The sequence below is a fragment of the Bombus impatiens genome, unplaced genomic scaffold, assembly GCF_000188095.3.
Source record: "Bombus impatiens unplaced genomic scaffold, BIMP_2.2 scf_0027, whole genome shotgun sequence".
Classification (NCBI taxonomy): domain Eukaryota; kingdom Metazoa; phylum Arthropoda; class Insecta; order Hymenoptera; family Apidae; genus Bombus; species Bombus impatiens.
This window is the reverse complement of record NT_176446.1, coordinates 278,193-306,178: the sequence shown is the minus strand read 5'-3', so window position 1 is coordinate 306,178 and position 27,986 is coordinate 278,193. Positions and strand designations below refer to the sequence as shown.

At 39.4% G+C, this 27,986-nt stretch overlaps 1 protein-coding gene across 6 annotated transcripts in view; it reads left to right on the top strand.

Annotated features, from left to right (window-relative positions):
• Positions 1 to 27,986, top strand: part of LOC100744994 (tubulin polyglutamylase TTLL4-like) — a 244,962-nt gene that overhangs the window by 4,365 nt on the left and 212,611 nt on the right. For 2 of the 6 annotated variants that reach the window (XM_012386643.3, XM_012386651.3), the window contains exon 3: positions 14,251 to 14,421. The exons of the other annotated variants lie outside the window; for them this stretch is intronic. The gene's annotated coding sequence lies outside the window, so the exon portion shown is untranslated. The remainder of the gene's footprint in view (positions 1 to 14,250; positions 14,422 to 27,986) is intronic. 6 annotated transcript variants of the gene reach the window in all.

The following is a 27,986-nucleotide window of genomic DNA, read 5'->3' as shown; positions in this document are numbered from 1 at the left end:
GCAGGGTGGGGCGAGGGGCTGCTGTCAGGGTCCCTAGTGGGGGACAGGCCTTCCGTGGGAACGGTCCGTAGAGGTTGGTTCCCAAGCAAGCACACCACCTGTAAGCGGCAGCTGCCAGACACGCGCCCACACCAAGCCATCGTCACCGTTTCTTTGTCCTCGTTGCACCTACCGTTCGAGCCCGTATTTCCTACCTCTTCTGATACTCCTCGGGTAGTCGTGCCACGGTATGCACGGCTTAACGTTCTCTTCTCTTTCTCTCCTAACTCCTTTCGGCTTGCTGTTTCACGAACGTGCGCTCATACGGAAGGACCCAGTATCCACGTCCTCTTCGTCTCTGCCGCAAGAGTAAACTATACAGCAAAAGAGAAAAAGAGAAAGAGAGCGAGACCCCTTCTCGTTCCACCTAGTCTTCCTCCTTTTTCCATTCTAGTGCCCCGAGGAGGGTATACAACTCGTGCTACGTCTTCTTATCGTAATCTCATCCTCGTCGTACCTTCTCACCGGTCGATAGTTTTATCCTCGTCGAAGAGGAGCAGCCTGGAGGAGCGTGCTGGGCACAAGTCCGGCGTCCTCCCGATCGCAATCCCACTAGTTACACGTTACTGAATCACGGTACGTGCGTCTATGCTACCAAGTCACCGCGAAATCATAGCACCGTAGCCGGTCGCGCTCGCGCTCATCGTTTCCTCTCCGCCAATTGATCAATCATTTTCTGCTGCGTATTAACTCCGGTGTCGCGTGAGAGACACGCCGCGGATGCGAACACAAACGTTGCGCGATAAAACTCAGCGTTATGAAAAGGATGTGATGAATCGTTTATTACGAGTGTCGCGTGGGCGTAGCACAGAGTCTTCGTTGGCCGCCGACCGTATTACCGAATGCGACAATTAGCGCGGTCGTCTAGGCCTTCTTTAAGACGTATACCTTAACGTCTTCGATCGTTCTTCGAGGCGTACTTTTACAGATATCATGATTATTTAGGTTCTTTTTGTCTCCGGAAGCGGTCCAACATTTACCTTCTAATTTTTTCGATGAGAATTTAACGTATCTTGTTCGTCTTGTTGAAAATATGGTTTTAGATGGCTGATGATTTAATTTTGAATTTGTCTAAGAGAATCGTAATCGGTCGAATAATTTATGTTCGACGGTACTCTTATATTACGGTTTCTTCGTTGCTGAAAGAAGCTTACGATGTCATGTTTAATTTATATTCACTTATTTAGGAAACCGTAACCGTATTTTTCCTCGTGCAATCATTATTCGAAGAACACTTGCAAAAGAACGGTACTCTGGTTGTCTTTTTTCCGTTTTTCGTTTGCAGCAACCGCAACCACTGAAAATGCGTTTTTAACGATATGCTTACAAAGTCATTATCGTTTCTTGATATTAAACGCTCGACACGAAAGAGAAGAAGAGCGATCAGTTTTGTTGTCAGATGCACGGATAAACCTCGTGATATCCTATCACGTCGGAACAAACTGAATTGGCGGATAATAGAAAAGCGTGAGAAGTTTATCTGTTTAAGCGAATATCCCGTTCATCGATCGAGACTACAGGCAATTTTCAATTGTTTTTACGCGTTTATATAAATGACACGATGTCGACAAAATGATCTAATTTCTGCGGTGTAACGATTTTCTATTTACGCGGTATTTTTTAATTGACCGCTATCGACTATGAGCCCAAGGCTGTGTATATCGTTAGTTTCAGTATTTCGCCGGATGATCACAGTTGCAAAGTCCGAATATCCCTTTCCGTAAGATTATTTGAAAATTATACAAACGAGTTACGAATGTGCGTGCCATTCTTCGATTCTCGGAACAATCTTTCGTTTATCGATCTCAAGAATTTCTCTGTCGGCGGTGCAATTACACGCGACGCCACGCTCGGAGAAGTGATTTTCATGCGTCAACGTATCTACCTATGTATACGGCTCGATTTAAAGCCGCGCACGAACGAAAAGATTACAGATTTTCAGTTTGGCCAATTGATCGCCGTCGAAAATTGGTCGAAAGTAGCCCTCGGGTGGATTTGTTCGGGCCGAGGTTTAATTTCGCCAAGACGATCGTAAAATCGTCCTTCGCTTTGGATAGTCATCGTCCGGAATGAATAACTCGGCGTGCCTCACGTGTACATCCTGCCGCTTGCTGCAAGCACTTCCAGATACTAATTTCGTCCAGGCTTTTGCTGAATTATACACTTCGTACCCCCCTCCAATCTTTCTCTATCCTTCTCGGTTTGCGTGGCCATTCCTTCAATTATTCTTTTTTTCGCCTCTTTCTCCCATCTTTTCCCTCCTCGCCTCGGCTCTTTCTGCCAACTACCACGCTTATTTCTGCGCCAGTGGGGCACTTAAACATCGTTCGCACCGAATAATTACGCACGTTAGTTCCATCCTTCTTCTCCTGTCTCGGTTCTCCCTCGTCCGACCACCTTCTTCTTGCTACCGCGATTTTACGAGGCATCCTTCGTCTTCTTCTTCGTCTTCTTCTTCGTCTTCGTGTCCATACCTTCCTCGGCTTCCTCTCTTTTTTTTTCTTTTTTCTTTCTTTCTTCGCTACTCCCTTCAAGCCAGCCAATTGCACGTGTCCCTAACGACGCCGGCACCTCCGTAGAACTTACGCGATGCCGAGATAACGCGAAACTCCTCGGTCTCTTCTTTCTCTTATTCTTTGTTTCGCGGATGTCCAGCAGCCTTTTACCTGCTTCATTCCCTTGTCGCTCGCATCCGCGGATTCCAATTAGCTGCTGGTGCTCCGGGCAATGGTTAACGTTTTGCGGTTCTACGTATATAAGTATGTAAGCAATGGTCAGTTGCGCTTGAATTTCCATTTAAACGGGAAGTTTATATTTCGCGCGTGTTTCGCCGTACTCCGCGACGCAATTCTCACTTGGCGTAGTTCGAATCGACGATATCGAGGATTCTTCGTAATCGGAGTGTAGCCGGCGAAGAACGGATTCGTTGGCTCGTCAAATTTTCTATGGAGCATATTTTCATTTATACGAAGCGCGTATAACGAGATACGATGTTGCATTAATTTTTGTCGTAAACGATAAAAGATGACGAAGCTTTTTCCAGTCGTCGTAAAGAATTACAATAAATAATTCATAGCTGGTAATTAATGGTAATGAAATCATACTGGTAGCGTGTCTTGTCCGTTGTAATACTAATCGCAAGAGTTGCATGTTGATAAATAATCTTTCAAAATTTGAAGCGATTTTTAACTCGCATAAATTACACCGGTATATTTATATCGTCTAATTATCCGCGAGAAAAATTAATCGATTTAAATAAGTCGACTTGACAACTAGCGAAGACGAATGCACCGGTTAAATTGATCGAAACAAATTATCATTACTCGATGTGTCGCTACTACCTCCAATCTGTATAAAGTTACCCATCTCGTTTGTAAGATCGCGATTCATAATTTAACCAGCCGGTAAATGAAATCTCCACGTGTAACAGTATACGTTGATTGGTTTCCCCGAGAGCGCAAAAAGTGATAATGAAAAATGTTGATTGAAGTCTTAGGGCTGTTTCATAGCGATCGTATTGCCGGTGTAATAAAGCGGCAAAGATGATGCGTTCGAGCACCGAAAAACGGTAGCCGCCCATTGAAACCTAGTGGATTGTTTCGATGAACGTTCGAGAAACGACAGTCGCGCGAAATCGAGACGACACCGACGAATCGAAACGAATGAATGCGGCGCATTTCTCTCATTCCAAAACGGGGCTACCGTTATCGCAAGTGCAGTCGTTGCGACCTGAAGCATGCGCGATCATTTGCCACTCTTTTCGCTTTCTCGTTTCGTTTTGAAATTAATCGCGAGGATAAAAGTGAAAGACCTAAGTAACAGGCTCTTGCCCGTTCATTTTATATTTCAATGTATTCGGCACCTTTCGTTTTCCCTGTTTTTCATCCATGCAAAATTTCAAATAATTTCGCGAGAGATTGGCGAACCGTTTTCGAATCGACGATTGTTTTTAACGTCTCTGCTGCTACGACGACGATTATACTTTGTAAAACGTAGCCTTATCGCGTCTGTATGTCTGGAAACGAATTTTTGGATTTACGTAATGCTCGCTTTTCGCTGTCCAACCGAATAACGAAACGTCGTTTCTCTTATGTTTCTCATACGCTTGAAAATGAATTTTCTAATTAACGTGAAATCTGTTGGAACATTTATTAAAAAAAAAAAAAAAGAATGAAAAAATAAAATACGTCCGGTTATCGATCGGGTTAGGATCGTACAACTATTGTTAATGATATCTGTCCCACGTGGATTATCGCGATCAACGACAACAGTCCATTAGAACGATGCCAATCGGTGAAACATACTTAATACGGCCACGTGCCGACTCGATTTCAAGTCAGCTTCCTCTCACGTGCCGCTCATAGTTCATTGTTCGTTGTTTTTGCACGACCCGGGTGGGTAGAGAAGTTCCAACTGCGTCGGCGAATAATACAAAGTTAATTCAACGTCTCGATTAATCCACGTGGAGGATTACGCGCGTTATACAATAGCTTCTAGACGATGACCGCACGTGCTGAACTCGTGTAGGACTTACGTCAGTCATCCAACTACATATATACATATTAAGCGTAACAGAGTACGCAAGTGCAATCAATATATTCACCATGTAACCTATCTTTTATGTCCGTATGTTTAATGTATCCTCGTAAGAATACATACGATGACTAGATTACGTTTTGCTAATAGGAAGTGACCGCAACGTTTCCAATATTTCCATATTTGGCGTATTTCGTGCGATACTTTCGTCCAACTACAGACAAAATTGTCCATTTTCCACTTACTTTCTTTTTATCGAGAACGATGGTGTTCTTTTTTTTTTTTTTTTTTTAGTTTAGATAGCGAAGAAACAGAGAAACGCAGAAAATGTAGAAATACGAAGTGAATGGAAAAATTCTAGAAAAATAGAATAGAAAAAGTATTAGAGTAAAATAAAGTAATAAGTAAGTAATAAAGTAAGTAGAGTAAATAGAGTAATAGAGTATAAAAAGTATTAGAAAAGACCCATTTTTAATTTGTATTTTTCAAAAAGTGGAGTACTAACCCTGATTTATAAATAGGTACATTTAGGTTTAGTAATTTAATTTATATTATATTTACGTTTGCAAAAATTGAGTTAGTCGAATAAATGATAATAAATTTGCTCGCTCGATTTATGATAAAGAGCAGCATATTCTTTTACTTTATATATCATTGTCACGCATACACAGTAAAACTTTCGAAGTAAAACGTATCGTTTCGGATCACGGAACACGTGCGGCGTTAACAAGTTTTCTCACAGCCATGAAATTTCCCATGTTTCGTGTATGCTCGCGGTTATCATTTATTCCAACGACGTGTAAGAGGAAAAGAGAGAGAGACTTATTAGCAAGTATATCAGCTGTTGGTGAACATATGTCGCCAGTCGTTTGGCTCGTGCCAACGAAATCGTGATCCCCTTCTTTTCTATCTCGAATATCAACCCCTGTGACATCGGTTCGCACGCGTCGATTTCCGGTTAGCTAATATCTGAGGGGTTTTCATAGGGGCTACCCCCACGGATAACAATTGTATACTTGTTACTGTTCCTTATGATAGTTTTTTTCCCTCCCCTCGTGGATTCGCTGTTACCTAATTCGATGTCGTTGATCGTCAAAGTATTATTTATTATTTAAATCGGTGAAAGACGAAGCTTAATAGGAAATTATAGCGGCTCTTGTGTACGTAAGTAAGTAACAGATGGCTGATATTTATGGAATCTCATATTTTCGACGAAGCTGAGGAAAATCCATACTTTGAAGACTAATTAAACATTTGTTCAAAGCTTCTTCGGGTCTTCTGTATTTGCACGAGCAAAGAAAATACATCTGGAACGTCTTTACCATTATGGTGGATTGTTTTTATTATACTTACCATATTCTATTGTCATGGTATCGATTACCCAGTTACTATGTGATCTGATCGTTTCGCTATTGTTTCTCATTGTATCGCCGTGTATTAACCCGACGTTCAATAAGACTCGAGTCCCAAGAGGACTGTAAGTTCGCAGATGAAAGTTAATCACGTAAAGACGTAAACATCGAGGGGTTACTTTGTTCCACAAAAACCAGAGTTCTCTTTTTTTGCGTTCAACACGTGAATTCATTTGTCTCGAAGAAAAGCGAATCGATATTTTTACCGTAGAGTGAAACAATGTTTAAAATTCGTTCGTGAGGATCAGTGGATGAAAGGGATTGTGGAAATTCTTTCGAGCGAAACATGCTCGTTCGCCGGGCTGTTCGTGTTTAGAAGAGGTAAAATTTGCATGCTGTGCCGTTAGCATCTCCTGACGCAAACACGCCGGACCTTCTGACCTACTGTTCGCTCCGAGTAACCACGAAGAACAACAAGAGGAGAAAAAAAGGAGGAGAAGTGAGAGCATTCTCACGGAATGTCGAGTTCACCTGGCGGCTTGTGCACACACCGTGTGCACTTCGCCCTATTTAAATGGCCTTTTCTGCCCTTCCTCTTTTTTTAATTGAATGCTACCTCATGGCACGTGCTCGCAATACCCGCTCCCGACACACGTCATCACTTCCGTGTACGCACGGCGACCTCGCTCCGCTTCCGCAGGATCTTCCGGTAAAACCTGAATCGCCTAGCTTCCTTCGACCTTCCACCTCTTCGTTTTTTTTCCCCCATCAAAATAATACTAATCGCGTAACAGGATACCCCTTGTTTACTTGGAACTCGGCATCCTTGAACAGCAAAATTCCATTCTATTTTTTGGAAAATTTCGTCGTCTGCGGTGTTTCTTTTTAAATAAAAGATATATACTTTGTTGCGAATTTAATGGGAATAGAAAGAGAGTTTTATGTTCAAATAATAAATTGCTAGGCTTGGACAGGTACTAAGTAGAATTATTATTTTGTTTTTGTCAGACGAATGACGGGCAAATGTTCGCGCTTTCAATTTCAGGAATATTTTATAAGAAAATATCAAACTTAAAATAACATGAAGATCATCGGCATCCTTGAACAGCAAAATTTCATTCTCTTTTTTGGAAAATTTCGTCGTCTGCGGTGTGTTTTTTTTTTAATAAAAGATATATACTTTGTTGTGAATTTAATAGGAATAGAAAGAGAGTTTTATGTTCAAATAATAAATTGCTAGGCTTGGACAGGTACCAAGTAGAATTATTATTTTGTTTTTGTCAGACGAATGACGGGCAAATGTTCGCGCTTTCAATTTCAGGAATATTTTATAAGAAAATATCAAACTTAAAATAACATGAAGATCATCGGCATCCTTGAACAGCAAAATTTCATTCTCTTTTTTGGAAAATTTCGTCGTCTGCGGTGTGTTTTTTTTTTAATAAAAGATATATACTTTGTTGTGAATTTAATAGGAATAGAAAGAGAGTTTTATGTTCAAATAATAAATTGCTAGGCTTGGACAGGTACCAAGTAGAATTATTATTTTGTTTTTGTCAGACGAATGACGGGCAAATGTTCGCGCTTTCAATTTCAGGGATATTTTATAAGAAAATATCAAACGTAAAATAACACGAAGAACATGAATCGAATTACCATTGTGCGAGAGTGTACGGACTGAATGTGATTTTAACGAGTTGTTTGAGGACTTCAGCACGTGCGTCGAGTCATCGCATAATAGCGAGGTAGAATTGCTTATTGATCATATCAGACATCCGATGCTCGGTTGTTGAGAATTTTTGCGTGTCGTATCGTTACGCGTTTCATCCATTCAAGCTGATTTGCAAGCATCTGATCAACGTTTCTCGCCGTGTCAGAGAAATTTTATGTCGAGAATATCGATTTCAAGCGATGAGTATCGATTCTTCGCAGAGAATCTTTAAATTAAATATTTCGAAACACAGAAAGGTCCCGTGCAAAAAATTGACAAACCACGCGGAACATGATGTCGAAGATGGACGAATACGAAAGATGTGCGTGAAAAATTCTACGGTAAAATGTGTAGAAAAAATTAGAAAATTATACGAAAGATAAGCTGGAATGTCTCGATGTGAAATACAACTATTATACAATGACTTGTATATACGAATTTTACGGTCAAATTTACACGAATATATAATCCCAACAAATAAATAAATATATTTAATCCATAAAGTGGAACATTTCGATGGGCATTGCAAACGAGTTGGTGTCACGTTAGGAGTTAAAATCGATAGAGGGAGAGAACTGCTAGCCAACGTCTTGAAAGAAGGGGCACGAAGTGGCTCCGATAGGGCCCCAAAGGCGTCCATTGTGGGGTCTTGTGTTGAAGATTGCGCACGTGCTCGGTTTTCCCACGCGTATAGCACGCAGCCGTCGGTCTGCGCTCAAGGGGGAGGACACCGAAGCTGAAAAGGAACAGGGCGCATTGTGTCGAGCACGGGCCTGAGACACTGAAAATTAAAGGCCTTCTCTCGTCTTCGTCTTTCTTCTTTCCACCCACGGGCAAACAATGACCGGTATAAATTGCTGGTAGTGTAGAAATAAAAGGAAACGATCTCCAGGCAGTTCCTTTTCGACCAGACTAAATTACTCCAAGAAAATCGCTTCTCGGCTACTTTCTACCTGCAAATGTACCGTTTAACGCTGTAAGTCTATAAATCTGAATCTTTCATTTTAGCTTTATTATTTCGGGAACACTACTATATCACTGTTAAGTACTTTACAGTTTCGCTCGTCTAATACATAATCTGTTTAGTATTGAAAATGTAAGAGAAGTATTAATTTCATCGCGGAAGTAAGTTTTACAAGTAATTCGTCAAAGAGACATAGAGTAATCCAGTTCTGTGTTAGTAGACGAACAAGCAAGACTTGCAAAATCAGTCTAAATTGTTGTTATTTGGCTAGTTCAAATTGTCAAGAATTTATTCACCTTTGATATCGCGTATATTTTCTCTCGTACTTTACCCGCGTATATTTCTTTCATAGAAGATATCTTTAGTTATTATTATTTATTATTTATTTAATCTTAGTCCGTGCCTTTCGGCTTTGGAAGATTACATCTCTTATATTGCCTTTACTTATTTCTAACTGTCGTTCCCTCCCTGTCGTTCCTCCTCCTCTTCTGCTGCTTAGAAGATATCTTTAGTTTGGATAATAACAATTTTTAGTCGCTTCCTAACTCGATCTTTAAAGCCAAAATCGCAACATTTGCGTCTTGTAACCATTTATACGGACGCACCGTGTGCGTCAGTGGGATATATCCTTTAGTTTATGCCATTACCGCTACGTGTTTCGTATAGCTAGATCTCTCGTGTAAAAAAATTCCGAATACGTAGCTACGTAGCGATTAAAAAGGAAGAATCAAGACGGGAAATCTGAGGAATCCTTTTTGGTTATTCGACGTGGCAAGGAGATTAGGATGGATTTTGCCGTTTAACGTTGACCGTGACGCAGCTTTCAGAAATGTAACCGAGGACCACCTACGCCGGATATGTCCGCAGGTATATTTGATAGACGCGGCCGTTCCTTATCCTGAAATTCCAGCAGAGCTGACTCACGGTTCTCATAATTTCTTTCGAAATTGAGACGAGAGACCCTTTAAGGAAGTCGTCGACGATGACCGAACGAAATTCGTATGCACATGTCGCGTTTCACGCTGCGTTACATGTGCGTTTCGTCCATTTAATTTCTTCGTAATTTGCGACGGCATTTATCGTTCTCTCGTGACTTCGATTGCTTGCAGACCGTGTTCCGAATGTAGTCCAACAGCAGCCATTATAAATTCCTTACGTATAATTTCTTACATAGTGACAACAACGCATTTTTCGATCGAGATCAATGTACAAACATGTCCACTTGGTTTAAAAATGAGAGAAGCCGAGGTAAATAAGAATCATAATTTTACAGAAATTGCGAAAGATGAAATCTCACCCCTGAATTCCTTATTAAGATATTCGCCATCGTTTCATTGTCGACGATAATTGTTTGAAATTTATTGTCTTTAACCGAGCACGTTGCTCGTAATCTTCCTCTTCTTAAAATTAATCTTCTCAGCTTAAAATTAAATCTAAACTACCATGTGAGATTTGAAGAAAATTTCAAATTCGTCTCATTTAGCGAATAATCGTGAGAATTTTATCGAATTTTGAAAAGCTGACACCAAGAAGAAACGTTAGATTTGAACGTATACGCTCCGATTAAAGACATATCCTTTCTCCAGCTGAATAAACTCGTCGATAAAGTTAAAAACAGCTAATTAGATGAAATTTCCTTTCGTTATTGCACAATTTTCTTCGTTCGTTAGATTAGTTTAGTATTCGATCGCAACAACTCTCTGGATAAAGACGCGGTTATATGGAGAATTTAATTCCTCGCAGCAACGTTGGGAAAATTTTAAGCGTTACGTAGCTGCGATTATAACTGCGAATAAATATGGCAATTAAGAGTCCCTCGCGTCTGAAATTGATTAACCGTAAATACGGTCTGACTCATCGAACGAAACCCAATTTCTCAGGTTTCCAGTTACACGTATACATCCCCCTACAGCCCTTCCTCCGCTTGGTATCACGAGACAGTACTTTGTCGACTTATTAACGAAGCGACAAGCGCGACAGCCACTTAAAAAGGCGTCGCCGAAACTCTCATGATTTCTTGTTAATCGAGCCGGAAGCTCTCGTTAAGGAGCACCGGTTAATTGCTACTGGCTCTGTCCATCGCACAAAAATATGTACCGTCCTCTCATCGATAGGGTTCGCTTCTTACAACATTATTTCTGCCTGTTCAAACGTCCCCATAAATAATATACGCTGATATATTCGGTTGGCAACTAAGTGATTGTGAATTTTATCGTTAGGTGGTATTGATAAAATTCACAATCACTTAATTGCTAACCGAATACAGTCGGGAAGAAAAATAAGAGCGCAGGTACCGGAGAATTAGTTCAGTACTTTCGTTTTTAAGGGAACGATAGATTTTTTTTTATTTGGTAGACCTTTTACAATCAATTCTCATCGAGAATTATAAGTAAATTATTTTGGCGTGGTACTGTAACTTATAACTAATTATAAGAGTTTATAGTATGTTCGATTCTAGTTGAATCTAATGCTTAAATCTAAAGGGTATTGTCTCTTTACTCTGCGGATCTGGTTCGTCGTGTCAAGTAATTAACTAATGAGTTCTGGTGATGGGAACGATAGATGCGCAAGAACATTTTGCTTGATGTTATTTTGTCGAATTACGCACGATCCGTTTTGTTCTGTCGAGATAAACACGGCGACATTTCACAGACTTGGTTTCGTGCGAAGGTGCACTGTTGTCAAAAACACGTTTGCGAAAGAAAGCTACTTTTCGGACAACCTAATAGAAATGGAATAAAAACGAGTCATAATTAAAAAACGTATATGGAAGTTACGAGACTCGGATGGTTCGGTGATCCTTGAGAAGTGTATACCTGCGATAAGTATGTCGCAACGTCTATGTATATTTTCAGATACGTTTGAAATTTCATCGATGCAATCACGATAGCCGTGTCTCGTTAGAGTGCTGGTGAAATTCCTTCCCGCTAATTGAAATTAATATACTTTCATTTTCGTACAAACAAGTCGTGTTTAACGAAAGCTCGTTGATACAACTATTTCCACTACCTGTCCACTTATCTTTGTCCCCAGCTGTACGCGTCTGTAGATGTGTACACATAAGCGTGTACCGTGTACACACGTACAACGTACGCGTACGAATGAATGGCGCTGCCGGGCGGAGAGGCACATCTCTCGTTTCTGGACTCAGAGATCTAACTACCACCTGCCTCATTTTCCCACGAGCTCCGAGAGAACCTCTCGAATACCGATGAGATAGACGAGGACGAACCTCGTGTAGGAACGAGCAGCTCGAAGGACAGCGCAGTATACGAGGGAGGAAAGGGGGAGCTGGAGAGAGGGACGAAGAAAAACAGGGTCAGAGAGAAACAGGATTACCACGAGGGAGAGTTCCTCCGGTTGACGGAAGAAGAAGAAAGAGAAGAGGAAAGGGGTGGCAAAGAGGGGACGGGGACGAAGATTGCACGGTGAATTCTGCCGTGATTCTCCAATTTTTATATTTCCACCTCGTTCTCGTTTTGGCGAACGTGAAACATTTACTCCTCTTCGGAGAGACGTTTAACGTAAAGCTGATTTGAAAAATAATTAGCCATGCATAGTACTTTTCTCATATTTGGCATTGATTTAAGGTAGGCTTCAACCTTAGGAAAATATACAATCGGACTTAAAGTGATCGGAACGGCACCGTTAAAATCTCCGTTAGTTCGGTCAATAAATTTGGTTGCTCGTTCCTTGGTAATAGCCCGATCTTCGGCATTGTTACAACAGTTGTCCAACAGCATTCTTAGATTTTATGATCCTAATATTTTACGATACCAAATAGCATAAGGTAGCGTTATTCGAGTCGTCACTGTTGAGTCCAGTCGGCTTTATAACACCTCACTATGATGTAGTCAATAAGTGAGATGTTGATGCCAACTTTCAACTTCAACGTTTCAATGAACTTCTTAGCTTCTGAAATGCGTAAACTGAACGCGCCAGGTAACAAGCAGGCAAACGAAATGAATAACAAGTAGATAATAAATAAGTGAAATATGGCAAGTAAAGATGACACGATCCTGTAGAGAAAACGAAAGGACGAAGGGTGAAAGGGACGGAGGGTTACCTGATGCGAGTTTCTCTGTACTGGTAAATACGAGGGAGAGACGAGTATAAGTGGTTATGGCGGTCCATTTAGTGTATGGCGATGTATAGTGCGCGCACGCGCGAGCACGTGTGTGAAGGGCTGGGGGGAGGAGGATATGGAGAACCAAGAGGTCCTCCGAAGGCGGGCAGGTAGAACACGTGCTGGCACGAGGTGAGTCAGACTCGCGGGAATATCGAAACACGATCTCTCTCTCTCTCTCTCGCGCTGCTCCTTTGTCTTTGCGGATTTTACTGCCAGAAATCTCGTCTGCGAGAGACGCTCGATTCTTCTATTTTCTGCTCGTTTCATATCGTACGCATCGATGTTGTCGCTATTTTGGTATAGCAGCCAATGCGATTGTCATAGCTAAATTTTGTACAATTCTGTCTGTTTCGTTTCGATCGCCGAGCGATTCAGACGTAGAAAGACATACACAGACGCCAGCTATGCTTCAACGACAATTATAACTATCTTCTCTTTCCGGTAATCGATTTTCCTCGAGTATTCGTGAGAGACTTTTATACGGAATTTTAAGAAATATTAGCTTCAGTCGAGAAAGGTTTAGTATAAAAATGATAATTACAATGGCAATTGCGAGAATAACTTTTGATTTTAGACTTACGTGTTGTGTTTGATTTCTACACGATTGCACGTGATAAAACTTTTACTCCCTAAAAGTATGTTGCGTCTCTTTGAGAGCAACGGCTCGTTCGTAATTATCATTTTGAACCACGTTGCGTTTATCGGGTTTGCTTTCCTAATTTGGTACCGCATCAGTGTGTTGGTATTAATGTGCATCTGAGAAAGTAACGTACAACTTTTCGCGTGAGAAGACTCGGCAGATACATAATTGTCGGCTCGTTAAATGTCTGTACATAATTTATTGATAGCTGTTACGAATGTAAAACAAGCAGAGAGAGCAATAACAGTCGTAAATAACATATGTTATTTGTGCACGTGTGCACGAACTCCACTTTTGAGACTTACAATAGCATATTTGGCAGGACGATGGAAAAAGGCTCGGTTTTAGAAGAAGGAAGACAGTTGTTCGATCTTTCTTCCAATAGTTTAAATTCGACTGTGACGAATGTTAATTGGTAAACACTGATTAAACAATTTCTGCTTAAGTCTAAAATTTCTTTGTAATATCGTTTATCGAAGCGATGGTAACAACACGTACAGTTTTCATCGTAATAATATTTATTAATAGAATTAATCATTTCGTTAATATGCATGTAACGTCGTAAATTAGCGCAAGCTTATTACTTATAGCATAAAATAGCACAAGTTATTTAAATACAGTACGAGGCTTTTAAATAATCTTAATATGCAAATGAAACAAGTTTACTTAAAATTCTAAATTATATTTCGTATAATAAAACGTACAAATTTCATCTGTTTGTTTACGTGAATATGCACGTATGTAAATAGAAAATTAGAGATTGATCGGTTCTATATGTCTAGTAATATAGTAAATATTTGTTAACGCACTTTCTTCCTCAAGTAATTACAGTTTGTATCGAAATACGATTCTGAAACAGTCCGTGTTTTCCAATTCTAGCATGTTCGCCGGATTTTCGTTTGCATGAAATCACCTTGTACGACATGAATGGCCAACAATTATGATGCTGCGTGTGTGTCACGTGTCTGGGTTGATGCCAGTAGCTGAACGGACTCGAGAAACGAGAGTTGAATTTAAGTTCATTGGAAATCGTTCGCACTGTCCTGGCTTGTAAGTAATTTGCCTAAAGTTGAGTTGATTTGTCAGTTAATTAAGATCGTTAGGTCATTTCGATTTTCCTTTACGACATAACGTCTCGTGCTCGATAATTTTTGTGTCGACGAGCTCACGAGAGGTTAACGCGTGTATTTATTCTTCTGAACGATAAAGTTGTTCCTGCCGTCTGTAATGTTCGTATAAATTGGTAGAAAATTACTCGCGTGATGATAAACATTAATTCTATATGCAATTGCTCTCCGCGTGTATATTTCATGAACACGACGTATTACGATTGAGATGAGATCGTTGAATCATATTCAAACGCACCGTCTATTTTTAGAATTATTTGTCAATCTGTTTACATATCACTCGACATGATCCACAATTCTATTAAATTTTCTCCACGCGCGTTCTACATCCTACGATATGTTTCGCTTTTATCGTCACTGGACTGCGGATGCTCATGCAATTTATAAGAAATTTAAAGATGTAAAAATGCATAGAATATTCTTTGTAATTTTTAATTGGTAAAACAAATCTCTATTGAAATTTTAATTATTCGGTTCAAATCGTAAAAGTATAAATTTCTGACTAACTAAATTGTATTATATTTCGACATATGTGTATTTGATCTTTTTAGAAGGAAATTCTGCTTTGTTAAATATTTCTTTCCTTGCGTGAGAATCTGGCAACCGCACGTTTGGAAATAGTAAATAAATAATCTGAGTCGTACAATTGAATTTCACATTGCGATTGATGCTTTCCAAATACTATGAAAGTTATGAAAAATACGAGATATCATCATGTTTACTATGGTTACTAGACTTTCGCTCAACAGATAGTATCCGTTATCTATAATTTATTAGAATTGTTTCTGAAAAATAAGAAAACGGAAAATGGAAGAGTTGGAACATGGAACGAAAAAGAAAAAGAAAAGAAAAAAGGTAATACTTATAGTACGTATGTTTATAATACGTACTATAGTATACGTATAGTACTACAAAACGTACTACGTACGTTTATAGTACGTGCTACAGTATACGTGTAGTGCTACAAACGTACTACGTACGCTTATAGTACGTACTATAGTATACGTGCAGTACTACAAACGTACTACGTACGCTTATAGTACGTACTATAGTATACGTGCAGTACTACAAACGTACTACGTACGCTTATAGTACGTACTATAGTATACGTGCAGTACTACAAACGTACTACGTACGCTTATAGTACGTACTATAGTATACGTGCAGTACTACAAACGTACTACGTACGCTTATAGTACGTACTATAGTATACGTGCAGTACTACAAACGTACTACGTACGCTTATAGTACGTACTATAGTATACGTGCAGTACTACAAACGTACTACGTACGCTTATAGTACGTACTATAGTATACGTGCAGTACTACAAACGTACTACGTACGCTTATAGTACGTACTATAGTATACGTGCAGTGCTACAAACGTACTACGTACGCTTATAGTACGTACTATAGTATACGTGCAGTGCTACAAACGTACTACGTACGCTTATAGTACGTACTATAGTATACGTGCAGTGCTACAAACGTACTACGTACGCTTATAGTACGTACTATAGTATACGTGCAGTGCTACAAACGTACTACGTACGCTTATAGTACGTACTATAGTATACGTGCAGTGCTACAAACGTACTACGTACGCTTATAGTACGTACTATAGTATACGTGCAGTGCTACAAACGTACTACGTACGCTTATAGTACGTACTATAGTATACGTGCAGTGCTACAAACGTACTACGTACGCTTATAGTACGTACTATAGTATACGTGCAGTACTACAAACGTACTACGTACGCTTATAGTACGTACTATAGTATACGTATAGTACTACAAACGTACTACGTACGTTTATTGTATGTACTATAGTATACGTGCAATACTACAAACGTACTACGTACGCTTATAGTACGTACTATAGTATACGTGCAGTACTACAAACGTACTACGTACGTTTATTGTATGTACTATAGTATATAGTACTATAAACGTATTACGTACGTATAGTACGTACGTAAGTATGTACGTTTTATTTCCAGCTGCGAACGCGACAATTTAATTCGACCCAACATGATCACATACACTTTGTAAATCACAGCCTAGTTTTTCTGAACTTTTCGTAGATTCTTTAGGAAAAGATCGTATGTGTCACGCTACTACACGCATCGATTGGAGAACACTAAACACGCGGGATGCAATATAACAGAAGACAATTAGGTACAAACTACCGTTAGCAAACAGTTGCCGTTAACAAAACAATTTCATCAGGACGTTTACGCAAAACCGTATCTCCATTCTATCGGCTGGTTAACCGTTCGATAACGATAAAATAAGGCAATAAAGAGGTCGAAAAATGCTTTCAACAGGCTTTCCACCAGTTTTATTCGCGTAATCCTTTAATTAATGGCAGCGGTTAAGGGCATTAACGACTCGTTCGTGGCATCGGCCTCGATCACAAGCGTGTCAGGGTTAAATGGAATTTTCGCTTCGCCGCGAGTTCTTTAATTAGTTTTCGTGAAAACACCGATTCGCGTTTAAACGAGCAGATACGCAGAGGATGGGGGACAGAATCGTAAAGAACCGATTTCCAATGCGAGAAAGAAAACGCGCATGATCGAACGTCGAATCCTCGTTTCGTATTCTCGAAATCGAGTTCTGTTTACAAGGAAAAACCTCTCTAAGGGGATTTATAAACTGGCCACCTGACAGGAAGAAAGTGCCGATTATCGAAGCGGAGGCGATAATTGAATGAAACGAATGCGTATCTTATCGATGTTGCTCGGATAACTCGGCCAATTTTCTACCGAAATTAAAGCCACCGCGCAGCTCTGTATACTCTACTTACGATTCTTATCGAGAGCCGTGCCGCTGGCTCCATTCTACACGGCACAATCTCGCCATAAGCGTCCGATTCGTACGAGACGTATAAATTGTTAAGATGCTCCGATTCGATCCTTTTCTGCCCGCCATTCCGCTTTCACATTCGCGTACTTGTTACACGCGCGATTTCTACTTCCTTCAGGCGGGAACATAGTTCGTTCTCTCAGGCCTGTTGAATTTTTCTTTTTCTTTATCTCTTGCTCTTTTTATTTCTGTCAAGAGATTATTCGTTTTGCGATAGTTTCAGACCAGTCAGAATCGATCGGCACGCGCAATAATGGAAGAAAAGTAGTGGTTGGATTAACCATACTTCGTTTCCATACTAATGCAGTTTTCTAAGGATGTTCTCACGTTTCGATAAACTTGATTCCCTTCAAGACCACTTTTTCTATTTGCGTGTCTCGTATTCCTATCGATCCGCTATAATGTTTTGTAACAGGAGTTTTTATATTTCCAAGACGAATCTCGGGAATTATTATTAGTATTTTACGTAGTTGATTAGAAGATAATATGACATTACGAAGAGGCATCCTTGGTTAGAGGAGGCGACAGCAGAGATGGTTGTACATATAAGGAGACGTCTAACTAAATTATTCTAAACAGCCAACAAATTTTCCTCCCCGTTACGTTTCTGCTGTTTCTTCTTTCGTCTAAGGAGTGGCCAACCCCAATTTTTCAAAATGAAACGATGTACCAAGTTATGGTAAATTTGGACTAATTAGGCCCGCTGAAAATATACATCTTTTGTTTCGGTAATTTATTTCGAATAATAAACATCGTAGTTGCCGCGTGAATATCGAAGACGAAACGGTGCACATTATTTTCGTGAAAGTTGTAATCATATTTCTCATGCCCGTGTTTAAACGAATCGGATTAATTATTGCTAATTACTTGCAAAATTCATTTATGGCCAGGTAATTGAGCATAATGAGAGGAAAATATCGTTTGTTGTGATAAAGAACGTAGGCAGAATAAAACTGGAGAGGCGACCGAGATACGAATAAATAATTACCAAATTAAGCATGCGATCAATGCTGAAATGTGACAAGATTCGTGAATCGCGAAATGGAATAACGTGACTTTCGTTGATTTGCTTCTGAAAACTTTATTTCTCGATAAATTTAGAAATTGCGGAATTTGTAATGGCAAACGATTATTTATCACTACGTGATTTTTCGAGTTTTGTATTGGCTTGGCAACTAAGTGATTGCGGATTTTCTCATTACCATCTAATGGCATATGAACAATGCATTGTTATTTAAATCGTTCGCGTTTGTTTTCGTCGATTTCACATTCGTTCGGTCGCATCCGGTCAGAACTTGCACCTGTAGCAGATCTTTTATCCGGTATACGCATTAATTACCTTTTACCTAACCGTGTAGCAAATAATTGATCGATGTCGTGCAAAGTAAAAGAAAGTTTTTTATCTTGGTTGTAGTTTATTAAAACGTCCGCTACTCTTCCGTACGTATTTCTCGAATGTTTCAATTTCGAATGTAGCTCAACCTTGACCTGGATTTTACACTTTTTAACTCATGAAATCTGCTTAATTTGGAAATGGAAGGAAGTTTGTCATGAAAGTAGCTTGTAATTATAATTATCTGCTTATGTAATCTCGTTCGACGAAACAAGTACAAGCAGATTTAATTAAGTATTAAAACTGATTAGCAGCTTGTTAAATATACGTGCAAAACATACGCGTGTACAGAAGCAGAGTTCGAAACTAGTTTACGACGACCTTTGTAAAAAGTAGCTTGTAAAAACATACCTATTTGTATTTGATAGAAAGATCGATCTATTTGACGATGGATATGTACGATACTTGAATAACATTCTTAACCACTTTTTTTTATCGTTTTTCACTATTTTTCAATTTCCTATTCTCAAATATCATTTGTTCTCTGTTTCTCAATTTATAGAATTGATCGGTAATTACAAATTATCTACACTGTTTTGTTATAATTTATCTAACATAAAATACCAAATCCATTTAAAACTAGTCCAAATAAAAATAGGAGGCATAAAACACTCGGTTCAATTTAGATACAGGCATATTTAAATGACGAATAATAATTCAGCATAGAGTAGACTTTAAAGTGTCGACGATCCTAATTAAAATATATTACGAATATTAATCAAAATTGCCACGATTTTGCCCAAGTATAACCTCGTAAATAGCAGAGTATGATGTATAGTCTGTCATCAGAATCTCATGATCGGAGTTTACGTGTGACCGATTACAGAGTCACGTGGTACGTATGATTAATTACTTCGTTTACACCAGCAATAATTATTCTTCGTGCAATCGAGAACTTGCTTTGCGGTATGCGACGCGTTCCGCTTGTTGGCCTCACCGAACACTGTCGCGATACATTCATTATCAGTGTATCAGCGTACTCACTCGTGTCTGGTACTGGCGATACTATAGTTTTCGATGAGTTCTCATCGATAAAGATCGATTTACTCGGTGAAATGTTTCCTCAATAGCGAATTGTGGACAAACGAATTTTTCATAGATTTTTCATTTGCCATCCATCGGATTTCGATCGCGTTACCAATTAAAAAGCTCTTCTTGTACTCGTTAGGTGAAGTAATATTCGAAGAATTAAAATAGTTACATAGTTTCTGGCAATCTACATCGGTGAAATGTCCTTTGTTTCTTGGTTACTCAATTTTTGTAGATCTATCCGCTCGACACCGACAGTGATACGAAATTGGACATGTTAAATATTACATAAATTTGAAAAAGGAAATCCGCGGTCTAACGACAATTTGCCACAGAAATTCGTCAACGGTTTCTACGTAATAATGAGAAGGATTTTTCAAAGTATTCGTAGGTTGAAAAGGATAATACGGTGGAAAGTTGCATAAAAGGACGATTATACGTCAGCTTCTCGGTACAACGACGTTATTAATAGTCTGTCTTTTGTCGTGATAGCGCACGACGTGCTCCACATGGTGGCTTAGACGTGATTTCACGAGCGGCTCGGCACAAAGATACATTCATAATTCTTCGTTCGCCTCGTGTGAAACGTTCGGAAGGAAGAAACTCTGGTCGCTTCGTCTCGCTTCGAAACTCTGACGCATGTGTTATCGGTGCCTTTTAGATAGTCCCTTTCGAGGATCACAAAGCGTCCTTTCATTGCCTAATTAGAATGCTTTCGAAGCACTTATACGTGGCGAATGCCCCTCTTTGACACCGGTTCCCTGTCTATATTACTGTTTTCAGGCTGATTAACGGGTAGGGAAATGTGCGTTTTACGGTCGTTCAACTGCTTCCGTCCGTATTCACCGTGATCCTGTTACAAAAGGATACGATTAACGAATACGCGTTTCCGCTGAACGCGTGGAAATTCTTCTTTCGAGCCTCTAAAATAATCATGCGATCGGCTTTTCAAGAATACGCTACAACTTTGATTATTCGGTATCCCGCTGGGGTTAGCCATACACGTGTTATTTAGCAATTATGTTAGACAAATTTACTAAATGTCCAGCTGGACAAATTGTAAAGTACAAAATACATAATAATAAGAAAGCTAAAGAAATAAAATAGTTAAACTCGAAGATGGTATCCCGCTGGGGTTAGTCATACACGTGTTATTTAGCAATTAAGTTAGACAAATTTACCAAATGTCCAGCTGGACAAATTGTAAAGTACAAATTACATAATAAAAAAAAACTTCGATCGTTCGAACTTTCATTACCATTGCGGATATTTACGACAATTCGTAGTTTTGCAAATATGATTTAAAAAATAAGACGTAGGTAGAGATGTTTTATGTATTACACACGAGCTATACATTTTACGTATTTTAGATAAACGTATAATAATACAAATTAAAATGTATAATCGTTATACACGAAATGTGATCTTTTTTCGTGCGATAGAAGATAATTATGTTAAGCTGTTTTACTAATATTTTTACATTTTAGCGAGAAAAAACTTTCAAATAAAGACGCAACGATTTCTAACATTTCTTATCCTCGATTCCCAACCTTTGTACATAAATTATCTTCGTCAGAATATTTTAGATACCTGTTGGAAACATATCCCGTTACCACAAAAATGATTATCTATCATTGCCAAGAGTTCTTCCAGTCGAGATACGGGAAAGAAATACCGTTTCGTTTCGCCTAGTAGAGTCACACGAAACGTCTTCATCGGCAGATACTTTGTACCATCGTGGAGTCCTGTATATCAAGAACGAACGGCATTAATCCGATAAAAAATGAAGCCATAAATGTGAATACATTTCCCGATCCAACGAGCAGTTACTTACAGTGAAATATTCGTCTTCGGTCGTAACTAAACTTGAGGCAAATAGAGCCATCAACGAGGCTTCAATTTCGAATTTCCTCGGAGAGAATCCTTATTTTTGTAACAGTTCTTCGCTATATTAGAAATAATATTCCGTAGTGTCGACGTTGAAGAATTTTTTCGTGATTCTTTGATCACATTTCGAAGGATTAATTTCTTTTTTTTTTTTTTTTGACAATTTCGACTAATTATCGCATCTTGTATAAAGTCATTACGTGTTTTGATACTCGCGAACGGGGTTCAAACGTATTTTATTCTCGCGTCTGTTAATACTTTCTTCTTTGATTCGTAACACGAAGCCTTCAACCCCTGAAAAGTGAGACAGAGAAAAGAAGGGACGGAATTTTCGTTGTATCGGGGTCAAGTTTAGAAAACGCGGAAACGGTTCGTTCATTGAATTTCGTGTCCAGCTCGTGCATTGCACGCTTCCACTGAAAGACTTCCCGAAGGGAGGGTGCTTTTAATTTCTATGGGTTGCGAGCTTTCTAGCTGCCACCCTCGTGGTATGTATAGGGGTGAATTCTTCTGGTACGTTTCAATGGGGCAGAAAGTGTGGGAACGTAGCCACGCAAGAAACGGACCGAGGAACACCCGTATGGGATCCTGTTACGTTTATGGGGGGCTCGTGCTAAGAAGCCGCATGTAGGTCGAACAAGGAAGCCACAATTTCAACGGAACGCATTACCACCAATCGGTGAATCGCGAAACATCAAATATGCATATCATAGGAATTATCAATTTTTATCGAAACTTGCAAATTCTATTCGTCGTCACATTCAGGACACAAAAGTCGTATTTCTTTTTTATTTCTTTTATCACGATATTGCATCTGAAAATACGCCTCTTGTATATAGTTTGAAACGCTACAAATAAATTTTTATTGCAATGCGTAACGAAGTACGTTTAAATAGAATTTGGTGGACGAACTTTCTTTATTTCAAAATCTTAGGTCGGTTATTGCTAGCTTTGGAATTTGAAAAGGGCCAAGTTCGTAGCAAAAGATTCACGAAATGCTGTTTCCATTGTAAAGAAAGTTATATTAGTACAGTAAACTGGAAGCATAAAGTAGTAGACTAAGAATACTAAAGTTTTGAATAGTAGGAGTGTAAATGCTAATAGCTAGGAGCTATAAATTTTAATTATTGCAATTGTATTTTTTCTCCCACAAAAAAGATTACTTCCATCCTTCGTCGTATAACAAAATTTTTCGACGTCCTTCGCTATTCTTCCGCCGAAACTATGACTATAACGAAAATTTCGTGTAATTGCGTTCGTCTGGTGATTCGGTGGTGCGAAGAAGTCTCTGTCGCATTCCAGGGGGTACGTGCAGGTAGAGGAATTAAAGCGAAAATAGAAATGCACGAGTGGCAAGAACGGTACACCCGCGGTTCATTCAACAGGTAGTCGTCTGCACTCGTCAGGGATCTATTTACAACAACCCCTTGTGAAGTTGTAGATTGGAGGGGTAATTTATTGTCCCTGAAGGGTGGAATGATCGTTAGGGTCGTGGTGGAAAGAGGGATAATATTTTATCGGTACACGTGCAAATCTCTGGAATCATCGACTTGTTACTCTTCCAATTTCTGTACACGTATTAGCACGTGTATGCCATATGTCACTGTGTATAAATATATGAAATATGGAAATGCGTTTCGTAAATTTCTTTCGTTTGATTTTTATCAGAATTTGCAAGTTTTTAATTATCTACGATAATTTCTAAGAAATAAATTCTAAGAAAGCTGTATCGGTTTCACGATTCGATAGAATTTCATTTTTTATTTTTTAATGCGTTAATTCTACAATCTCCTCTTCGAACTCGGAAGAAAATTCGTATCTCTTCTTGTAATCTTTTAATTGTAACATGCAATTTCGAAATATTTCTAAAATCGAAAATTGTTTCTCCTCGTCTGCCGAAAAATCCCATTTCCCTAATTATGTCATCGCCCTTGTGTACACAACTCTGGTCGTAAAACCGATTACTTTGCCCGGCCTCAGCGATCTCCTCTTACTTAATCAATGATCTGAATAATGACGCAAGCCTCGATACCTCTCGCGATTTCCTCGAGGTCTGCAGGATTTCGATCGCGATCATTATCGTTCCATTAAACAGCCAGAATCGCTCTCACGCGAGCGTCGCGCACGTAGGGAACTATAATACAGGTGTAAGATGCCGTAATGCATTGCGGAGGAGCCGGGTACGTTGCACGTGGTCGACACGAGACCGGATCGTCAACCCTCGTCGCTCATTAATCTCGAATAAGCCTGAAAGCCATAAGTGGGGTGAAGAGACGTTGGGTCTCATCAACATGACGAAAAATCGACACGGGAGGAACGATGAGGAGAAGGCCAGGGTCCACGTCAGTTCGCGAGAGAGGCAGTTTAACACACCTAGTCGCGAATAAGTGTGCAAGGCGCGCATTTAGCGCCTGCAGGCTCTTTCACGATGCACGCTTATGCGAAGATATCGGCAGCTGGCCTGGAATCGTGAGAGACTCGGGCAGATGGCCTGCCCTGAAACTCCTCCACGGCGCTCGCGTGTACGTGCACACGACCACTAAGGATCCCTACACGCCTTCCTAAGGAAGGAACCACCGAGGATGTTTCCCACGGACTCCTGCAGCCTCTCATCTGCCGTATTACACACGAATGTGCCCTGGATTCCCTCCCTTCTTTCTTCTCTTTTTCTTTCTCTTTCCCCTTCCGACACCAGCTACCTTCGTTCCACCTAAGGATTCTCTGTCGTCGATATGTTAACGCGAGACCTGGGGGAAAGTTGCCACCCCTCGTCGCTTAATTCCAATTTCCATCCGCCTGGATTAGCGGATTATTGGATGATTGTGTTGGAATTTATGGGACTTGTTTTGGAGCGTTTGACCTCGTTTACAGCGGCGGACGAAAGGAAGATCAGAAAGTATCGTTTTATAATTTCGTCGTATTTTTTAACAAACGTAATTCTATTTTAAGAGGATGGACGCAATGAGTATCTTGCAATAGACGATCATCGCTAAGATGGTAAAAGGTAGGCTTCTAGTGCAGAGTTATTAATACTCGTGCAAGTTTCTGTGTTAAATTTCCTTCTGATCGCAACTGTGAGTTCTTTGTGGTTAATTGGGCGAGTTTTTTAGCGAATCGCGAGCTCGATGTCTGGCCAGTTTCGTACGTAAAAGTAGGTTGTCTCGAGTTTAAGATTTTATCAGCTTCGAGCTGTATAGGAAGCTGTTTTGATTTTTCCTGGATCACGTGGATAATTAAGGTTTTGGCGACGTTGCTATACGTGACATTGTAAATTTCATATCTTAATTGCAGATGGATGACGAAGTATTTCGCGTCTTGTATTCTGTCGTCGGAGAAATTGACATGTTCCTGTGCATCAATTAAGAACGATAGTAGTTTATTAACAATTCGTTGCGTGATTTATTATAGGAACTTGTTGCCCATGCCGCTTAGATACTCACAAAGCAGTTGATCCTACAAATTACAAATTAGCTGAATGAACTATTTAAAAATTATAAAATTGCCAACATTAGTCGTGCAACAATTTGTCACTTGTCGATTCATTGATATTAATAATAATTACAACTGACATGTTAGAGCGATTAATACTACAATAATAATATCCATTATCAATAGTCAATTGACGAATAACCATCACATTTACAAATATGGTTACTATCATACAAGGTTACTTATCGATACTGTAACCAGTGACTTTTAAATTGCAAAAATTTCGCTAATAATATCATAAACATAAAAGTTTCGTCAACAAAAAGACAAACACCTCGCAACTTGTTCCTCCTCGTTACGTTATTACCCCATGAAAAACGAAATTACACCTGGCCAAGCAATCACAATAATTACGATCATTAATCGCGGCAACTACCGAATACCAATTCGACAACCTTAATCGCTGGTCAGTGGTAGAACGTTGCTCGCTTGAATCTCTAATCTCGTCCGGTCGTTGTATAATAAACTGCGAAATGAAATAAATTCGCGAGGGTTGAACGTACCGAAATTAAATCGACGATCATCGATCAAAATGATCGTATTGGCAAATCCTAAGTGGCGTGGACGTTGCGCAATTCACCGATAGTATAGCCACGTTCGGATTAATTCAAGTTACATATTTGAATTCAGGTGGCACGAGTTCGTGTAACATTCGAAGGAACGTTCAATGGAAAATGAAAGAGAAAAGTAGCAGCGTAACCGTGTAAAAAGTTAATTCTGGCGATTATAATCGCATAAGAAAAATGTTAGGTGGCGAGGTGAAATTTAAATTAAAATAAATTAAAATTTTGAGAATTTTAATAGATATTACAATTGAAAAAAAAGCATATCTTTCGGTTAGCTTGTTGACTAATCGGAACCAGATTCACGGGAAATTGGGCCGCGAGAAGTTCGTCGAAACCTGTTGCATCGTCGCAACAGGAGTATGCTGCGGGCGTGTACTCGGCCACGCGTGAACACGTGTCGGTGCACACGCGTGGGCTCGTGCAGCCAGGAATCGCCATTAAGTGGGTGGCTAAGATTGGCTCTCGTTTACTTTCCCACTATCCTTCTTGCTCTGCTTCGTCGACAGACATTTTTTCTCTCTCACTCGAGCGTGCTCGCCGGTCGACCCGTCTTTCTCTTTTCCGGTATCAAATGCAAAACACAGCAGCAATTTTAACCCGTTAATCGAATCGTTTCTTAACCACATGCTTCTGTAATTGTGGAATTGAAAGTTAATAAAAGCGATTAAATTCAATTAGATCGACTTTAGACTCGGTACGTCCACTTTCCATACAATTTATCTTTAGTACGAGCAAAAAAGAAGGAGAATTTTTAAATGAAGAAATTATTGTCGCGATATTGAATTTTCGGGAATAATCACGTGGCTGTTGCACTCGCAACCAGAAGCCCAGATCTGCCCCAGAGCATGTAGACTGCAGCGTCTACGAAACGTTGACGCCAAGTTCAAGCGCAATTATTCGTGAAAAACCGATGTCACCGCGTGTCACCATCCTGGTAGCCTGAGATCCAAAAAGAAATTGCTACGTTCACGAGATTGCCTGGTTAACATCGTAAATAAAATATCGTAAAATTTATAAGTAAATGAATAAATAAAATATAAAGGCTACATTTTAGTATTTCTACTCCGGGCTAGTTCCAAAAATTGCTTTTTTAAACATGAATCTGTCCTAAGAATGAAGTAGGTTTAGCCATTAAGTGAGTGGCTAAGATTGGCTCTCGTTTACTTTCCTCTATCCTCCTTTTCCTCCTTCGCCGACAATCTCTCTCTCTGTCTTCCTTATTCAAGTATCTTCCTGTCTTCCTCTTGTTCAAGTGGGCGAGAAGATGCAAGGAGTGGTCGACGATTAAGAGAAACGACACGACAGCGAAAGAGACATGCAAGTGGATAGAGAAGTTGTAGGCTTCGCTCGGACGTGGCGTTTAAATGAATGACGTGCATATTTACTAAGGTTGTACCTAGTCGCTCTTGCGGTATTGGTACACGTTCGCGGTTCTTCGTGAACGTCTGGTGTTCGCCTGCTAATTAATATAGAGATCGACTCGTTTCGATGATGTTTCGATGTTCGTAATTGGAAGAATCTTGCAACACCCGCTACTTTTGATAAATTTCGAATTTTGAGTAAAGTTGTTAACACATTGGCGTCGTGCGTTTCTTCTTTGGTATAAAGTAAATTTCAAACAACATTCCTTTATGTAAATATTAATAATTGGACTGCGGATATTTATGTAAATTAATACTTTTATAAACGCTATTAAATAAATGGAACTTAAGCAGAAGTTTGTTTGGCGCTTTATGCAATTCTGCATTTTATGTGCAATGTGTGCATTTCCGTAATTTCTCGTGCACAAGTAAACATCCGCAGTCTAATAATAATTTAGTAATATATATATACAAATTTTGTGTAAGCGTAGATTTTTATAATGCATTGACGCGAATCAATTTTTCTGGAGTAGAATGTAATTTAAGTAATTTCCATAATTTAAATACGTTCCATGGTAAAACTCATTAAATGTAAATAAGGAGAAATCGATCTGAAAATATGTTACTTCAAAAAATTGGTGGTAAAATATTGCGTCGCGATGAAAGATTATTCATTCAGATTATCGCTGGTACATCAAAAAGAAAAAGAAAAGAAAAGAAAAGAAATTACGATAGGAAGTGAAACTCTATTTTCTCTTTTATGTCATTTCGTTTGATTTGCGATATTTTCATATGTAATTTACGGATCGATATATGTATATCTTCAAATTTCTTTTTTTATCAAAAGTTATCATTCGTTATTGTAATTAAACTACGTTATTTACAGATCAGTAAAT